Source organism: Meleagris gallopavo, chromosome 3 (assembly GCF_905368555.1).
Source record: "Meleagris gallopavo chromosome 3, MGAL_WU_HG_1.1, whole genome shotgun sequence".
Taxonomy (NCBI): domain Eukaryota; kingdom Metazoa; phylum Chordata; class Aves; order Galliformes; family Phasianidae; genus Meleagris; species Meleagris gallopavo.
Genome location: NC_139406.1, coordinates 13,229,992 through 13,237,658, shown reverse-complemented (window position 1 = coordinate 13,237,658; position 7,667 = coordinate 13,229,992).

The following is a 7,667-nucleotide window of genomic DNA, read 5'->3' as shown; positions in this document are numbered from 1 at the left end:
TGTGAAGAGAAAATCATCTCTCGATCTCTCACTAAAGCTGGACAGATTAAAAAAAAATCCTCCAGAAATTCTTTTTTTCTGGTCTCACAGCTCCTCATGAGGTTCTCACAAGTCTGCATCCAAGCAAAAGTGAAATCCAGTGAGGGAAATGGTTCCCTAGTCCCCCACCAACTACCTGGGGCTAGATATGGAAGGGTGTGAGATTGGGCTCAAGGGAGTCTAGAACAAATGGCAGAAAGAAACAAGGGCATGGGAGAAGGGATAGAGAACAAGACCCAAGAGGATCCAGCAGGCAACAGAAGACCAAGTGCCTGGAGCACTGGGGGGACTGTATGAGAATTCCTCATGAGTATGGCAACTTAAAGTACCTCTAGGAGCTTAAGCAGCAGGCTGCAGCCAAAAGGTCTGTCATAACGTCAGTGTATCTTGCTGCTTTAATTAGCTGTCTCTTCCATTTCTGCTACCTTGAGCTAAGGAAATAGCCTGCCAAAGTAGGGGTAATGCAAACCTCACATGGAGAAGACTAATGTTGATTTAACTGCATAGCCTTCATCATTTTCTCCTCTATAATATTGTATATGAAGTGCAAAAGAAAAAGTAAAAAGCAAAAGAGAAGAAAAACCAACCCAAATCAAGAGATCTGAAACTTTTCTGATTAAAGAAACTTCCTACGAGAGTTCAAGAAGAGGCACTTTCAGCAGCAGTCTTTGTAAATAAGTGGGCTTTGTAAACAATGAGTGGGTTTGTAAATAAAGGGATGACTGACAAGCTCAACACCCACCATGTCAAACAGTGCTACAAAGGAGGCCAGCACCTTTAAATCATGGTATTTGAGACCTTCTTAAAGCCTGTGATCTGTGCCATAACTGCCTCTTACCTCTGTTCTTCTTTTCTAGGTTCACTGAGACACATTTTGTGAGCTTCAGTTGCATTCTTCAACACTTCTTGCCTCCTTTTACACCCCTGAAGAATTTCCCATTGGCAAGAACTGGTGGCTAATCACTTCAGGTGCAAACCTTGCACAGAATTATGGGATTTCCTCCTTCCTTAAGATAATGAACACAATTGCTCACAAAAATGTGTTGTTGGAGTTTTTGAGTGTTTGGTTTTGATTTAGGTGATAGGTGCATTTTCATCATCACCACCGCAATCCTGGTCCCACCTCCAAAAATTGGTGCAGAAGCTTTTCCCTTATGGCGCTGAAAGAAAACAGGGGATCTTGCTTTAATCCCCATCTTAGCTATTACTTCTGTCCTGTGATCACTAGTGAATTGCTCAGCTCATTCAGAAGCAACCCTAAGACTGTGCCTGCCTTCCACTGCTGCCACACAGCCTATCAGGGCCACCCCACACCATTAGGCACGCCAGGACCTCGAAGCTCTAGGGAAGGGCCCAGGGTGTAAGCAAGTTCATCCAACCCTATGTGGTGTTAAGAACTCACCTGACAACTGCAAAGAGGTCACAGGGCCCCCCAGTCCTGTGACTTCAACTGCATGCATGCCTGCTACCTCTTTTCTCAGCTCCCCATGGGCATGGAGAAGCAGACAGTACTCTATCAAGGACAGCAGTTCTTGGGCAAAGGCAGTGTCTGTGACTGTAAGCTCACCAGCAGGAGCCATGGGGCCTTCCCTTGGCTTTGTTCCTGTGGCCAGGAGCCATGGGGTCTTCCTTTGGCTTTGTTCCTGTGGCCAGGAATCCATAGGGCTGTTTACAGCATCCCTGAATGCCTGTGGGAGACGCAGGTCAAACGCATAAGGCTACAAAAAGTGCCATTCCCAGCACTGCTAGGTGTTTAACTCCATTCGAAAATGCCATCCACATTTTGAGTTGCTTTTTCTCCTTTTTATCAAAACCTAGATCTTTTTGTTATCAGCCCTCTCTCTGTTGTCTCTTGAAGGTGGTGGTAGAGGAGGAATCTGATTAGTTCAACTTCCATTCTCCTGCCACTTGCCTTGTAGATGCAGACAGGAAGCTTCTGAGGACAAGAAATGTCCCTTATTACATGCTTCTGTTCTGGGTAACCTCATTTTGGTTTGGTGTCTAGACATTAATGCAGAGGAGAGCATTAATGAAAATGAAGCGCCAAATTTTAGAAAGTTCTTCTTGACAGCCTCACAGCTGCCTTCGCCAAAGATGGAGCCAGGTCTTTAGGTTCTTAGGGGGTTGGCATTTGCTGGATCTTTTGAGGGATTTGCTCTTTTTTCATTTGGGTTCCAACAAGTGGATGACCTGATTTGTGTGTGTACTCATCATGTGCTGGTTTAGTTAAATGAAGTAGGAAGCAGCAGAAAGAGACATGCTGATTTTTTTTTTTTTTTTCAAAAGTTGCTTGGTACTGCTGGAAAAAGAAAAACAGGTCACTTCAAGTGATCAGTATGGAAAGAGATCCCTCACATTCAGATTCCCTAACGCCGAGCCTAAGTAGTGTCCCAAAAGAGCATTTGCTTTTTATCTATCTCTGCTTATAACCATATGGGCCAAAGATTTATATTCATATGACTTTCCTACATAGATACATCAAGCTGCTCAAGTGATCTCTGTTCTGACCGTTATGAATCTTTGTTTATGTTGTCATGGCTTTGTAAAGATGCCAAGAGAGAATGAGACTGGCCTCCTGGTAATGTTTGTTGTGAATCACTGTCGTATGCAGAGACTCTGATTCATCAATTTGGGAATCTTCGAAGTAAGTGCACTTCCAATTTGCATCACTGTGAGGCATATGGAGGAAAGGGTGCTGGGAACACTGCGGTTCCTTGAGATGTTTGGTTGATGGTTCTGGAGATCTTCAAAGTTGTAGACATAGTGAAAGCAAGCCTACTGCTGCTTCCAGGGCCAAGGTGCCTACACTGAAAGTTGAAACACGACTGCTCTCTTTCCTTCTCTTTGAGTATAGTTTTTAGGCTTGAGATAGTATTGCATAGCTCTTCACTACAGGAAAATACAACTCTTCATTTTGCAGGTTGGTGATGCAAAATAAAAAAGAAAACCAACAAAACAGGAAGGAAAACGTTAATGAAAACTCTAATGCTCCTTGGGGAATATGAAGAGACACAGGTTTCATTGAAGATAACAAAAAAAATAAAATAAAATAAAATAAAAACAAAAACACCACCACCAACAATAAAAAGCAGCAGCAGTACCAAGATTTGGATGGGTGAATGTTGCTCTTCAGAGCAGTCCCTGCAATGGGGACTCCCCAGCCGTGAGGTCCCCAGATCTCGCAGCAGCTCCGCAGCTCTCTCCCCTCCACCACTTCTGCACTGCAATTCATATGGTGACTGCTGCAGTAAAATCAGGAGCAATGAGGACTATATATAAAAGGGCTGGAGTAAAGGCAAGTGGCACCTCGATTCTACTTCTGAGTAAGCCTTTTGTTTTTAGCAAAACAGGCACACCAGTGCTGCTCCAGACAGCCACAAGCTCAGCTTTCCCTGTGGATGCTGGCAAGGAGCAGCAGATCTGAGCCTCAGAACTGCAGAGGAGAGGAGTTCCACCTCCTCATGCTAGTGGCCAACCTTGGCTGGTGGCCTTCCTCTGGAGACAGAGGCATCCCCATGCTCTGCTGGTCTGCCTGTACAGACGGGTGGCTGGTGAGACTGAGCTGGGCCAGAGCCGGAGGCAGTGGTGCTGGTACAGAGCAGTGGCCACTGCCTGCAAGTGAGCTACTCTTCCACTTGTTGTTTTTTTAATTATTTTAATTTGTATTTATTTGTTTCTCAGAGGTTTTTTCAACAGAAAAACTTTGAAGAAATGTTGCTTTTTTTCCCCTCTCACTGAATAAAGTAAAAAATAAAAAAGGAAGCGCAAACCCCAAATGTCAGAAAGCTCTCCGCTTCTTCTACAAAACAGAATTCTTATTGTCCAGCAGCCCCGACTTATTGACAGGCAGAAGCAAAGCAGACAGACCTGTGACGGCAGTGGGGAAAAAAAAAAAAAAGAAAAAAGAAAAAAGGGAAAAAAAAGAAAACTAGAAAGAACACAAACACCCTCCTACACTGGATGCAGCCAAATTCCCAAAGATGATGCTGCTGCCATGAGTGGGGCTTGAGCCCTGGATACCTGAGGTCTAGGGAGCTGCCCTGCCATGTCCCACAGCCAGCCCATTAGCTGGGGGTAGCCCTAATTCCCCACATCACTCAGAAATAAGGGAATAAGTAAAAGTTCCACTTCCAGCATCTAATAGGGTGTTTCTGGTTTTGTTTCCAGCTGCTGAGGCCTACTTGGTGTTTCCTGCCCCACGATGGCCCAGAGGGATGCAAGGGCAGGGCTAAAAAGTAGTGGGGCTACATCTCCTCCCTGCAACACAACAACTTTTGAAAACAAAAAAAACCATCGATGTGAAGTTCCTGATGCCAACCACAGAGCAGAAGGAACGGCTCTTTTATGTAAGTGAGTGTGGTTTAGCAGCCTCTGTGTGGCTGGGCCACTGCAGGCATGGAGCTGTACCTGCAGATGACATATGCTGGTCCTACCTCAGCCAGGCTCAGCTCCTGCCAGCCCCATTGCTTCCCTTGAACAAGATGCCATAGAAAGCCATTTCAGACAGGTGAAATGCAGCAGTGGTGGCTGGGGAGCATGGGGCTGAAGAACTCTGAATCAGCTGGATTATGGCCATGTGCATAGCACGATCATGCTCAGCTGACAGCTCTTGCCATATCGTTGGGTTATAACTTGAATCAGGACACAAATCTTAGAATTATAGAATGGCTTTAGGTTGAAAGGGACCTTAACATTCACCTAGTTCCAATCCCCTGCTGTGGGCAGGGCTGCCCCCACCAGCTCAGCTGCCCAGGGCCCCATCCAACCTAGCCTTGAACACCTCCAGGGATGGGGCACCACAGCTTCTCTGAGCAGCTGTGCCACTGCCTCGCTACTTTCTGAGTAAAAAATGTCTTCCTAACGTCTAACCTAAATTTTGCTTCTTTTAATTTACAACCATTCCCCCTTGTCCTATCACTATTAGATGGTGTAAAGAGTTGGTCCCCTTGCTGTTTATAAGCTCCCTGGGAGGAGAAGGATGGGCAAAACCGGAGGCTATGCCAGCTCAAGCCAGTAGCTTGAGGCAGGCAGCTCCAGCTGGGACAGCTCTTCCAGTGCTAAAAATTTTAGCTGGGTGTCATGTGTTTACCCTGAGGAGTCCTGAAAGAGCTGCTGCTGTGGCAGAGGGTGATCTTACAGAAGTAACCTGATGTCATTTTCCAGACTTGTGCCACTGTATTCATCTTTGAATACATCCAATATATTCGTTTTATTTTTGCTGCTATGCAGTGGAGGGAGGAGGCTTTTCAAACAGCTGAGACCAGTTAAGCAGATCACAGGTATGCACAGAGGAAGATGCCATTACATGCTGTTGGGCTACGCTGTCTGGTGAGTGCCTGACTCACTCTGGAGCTGCTCCAGCCCTATGGCCAGGCCCGTGGCTGTGAGGTGGGCCTGCCATCACTGTGCTCCTGGAGCACACTAGCTTTGCCATCTGTGTGGCACACCATGAGCCCTGCTGTGGCACAGGGACAGTAGGCACAAGCAGAGGGGTGCCCAGGCAGTCAGCACCCCACAACATTTTCTGTCTCACCCTCAACCTGAGTCCCTTCAGCATAGTGCTGCCTGTGCATGGCGTCAGCCAGACACTCGGCATCGTTCCCATGGCAGACCCTTTTCTTTTCTTGTAAAAGAACTGATTCAAGTAATTTCTGACTCTATATTCCCACCTTTGCTTGACAAACAGAACAGGGAAATGCCATTAACACGCAAGCGTTCCTCAAACCACCTTGTTTTTGCTAGTCGTGCAATGCCAGTCACAGTGGAAACACCACTTCCTCCCACATGCTGTCAGTACCTAGACTGTAGTTATTCGCTTTTAATTGAATTAGCCAGCCCAACGCTTTTCTGTTATCCTATACGAAGCCACTACGTTCTGCAAACACCTTGCCAAAGTGACTGAATCAGACAGTGAGATAATTCTTTCCACCACATAACTCACTTTGGTTAGAAATTGGCCATCAAAACATGGGCAGCTTCGCTCACGAGCTGTGAGGTTCATGGGATGTCCTCTGCAGTTAAGTAACTTCGCAGACCAGCTCTCAGTTGACCAAAGCCATCTCTTTTTTTTTTAAACTTCACTGTCACAGGGAGTGAAATCTCAGCCCACAAAGTCAGAATTTCAAGCTCCGCAGCCCTGTTCTGTTCTTCACAAGCATCATATGAACACCTCCATTTCCACCAAAATAGTACTGCTGCTGTTGCTGTTGTTGTTAACATGATTGAGCACAGTTTGGAATAGCCCTTAGACAGAAAATAATACCTTTGCTTTAACAAGGAGGGATAAGTAGCACTTGCACTTTCTGTGCTTGCTTTGAACACTCAGCTGCTCCCAGTGCATTTAAAAGCAGGTCTGGATACATTCTGAGAGAATACAGATACAGGATTGCTTCAGGAGTGGATGAGTGGCTTTGGACAGCCTCTAGTCATGGGTTTACTTGAGCTGACACTGACTTTTCTTCTGCCCCTTAGCAAACCTCACCAAATGTTTCCCCAGTAACAGAACACACTGTGACCTTCTTCTCCGTCTCTCTTGCTCAACCCATGCTTATACAAGACCCAAAATAGAGGAGCTGTGAGCCTGGAGATGCATTATATGCACTGCAGTCCCATACGTGCTGGTACACATCTTTGATCCTGTGCAGCTCATAGCGATGCCTTCTACAAGGAGAAATGCCATGGCATTGCCAGTCTAGTGGGCTGACATTTCTCAAGGAGGAAATAAATGTTGACTTCTGATGGAAGCTGGCACCCTTAATAAATTTAATGGTTATTTAGACTGAGTTGTATTTAAAATCAGCCTTCCTGAACCATGAAACACTTTGATGCCTTGCTGAGAGCAGGAGTTGCTGTTCTTTACTACAAAAACAATGCATCAGTGGATAAAGAGCAACTCATATTATCTATCTGGACCTCAGTAAGGTCTTTGACACAGTCCTCTGTAACATTCTCCTCTGGATTTGATGGGTGGACAGTTCAATGGACAAGTAACTGATTATATAATTATACCCAGAGAGTGGTGATCAATGACTCAATGTCCGGATTGAGATCAGAAACAAGTGATGTCCCACAGGGATCAGTACTGGGGCTGACTGTTTTTTAATATCTGCTTCAATGATATCAACAGTGGGATCAAGTGCACCCTCATCAAGTTTGCAGATGACAAGAAGATGTGTGGTGCAGTCAACTCATCTGAGGGACAGGATGCCATCCAGAGCGACCCAGGTAGGCTTGAGCAGTGCACCCAGGAGACCTCACAAGGTTCAACAAGGCAAGTCTTGCACCTGGATATTGGCAACACTCACTATCAATTCAACCTGGGGAAAGCCCTGCTGAAAAGGACTTGGGGGTACTGGTGGATGGGAAGCCAGATATGAGCCAGCAATGTGCCCTCACAGCCCAGAAAGCCAATCATATATTGGGCTGCATCAAGAGAAATGTGGCCAGCAGGTCGAGGGAGGTTGATCCTGCCCCTCTGCTCTGCATTGGTGAGGCCCCATCTGGAGTACTGTGCCCAGATGTGGTATCTTCAGTACAGGAGAGACGTGGACCTGTTGGAGACCATCCATAGAAAAGCCTTGAAAATGACCCAAGGGATGGAACACCTCCCCTACAAAGACAAGCTGAGA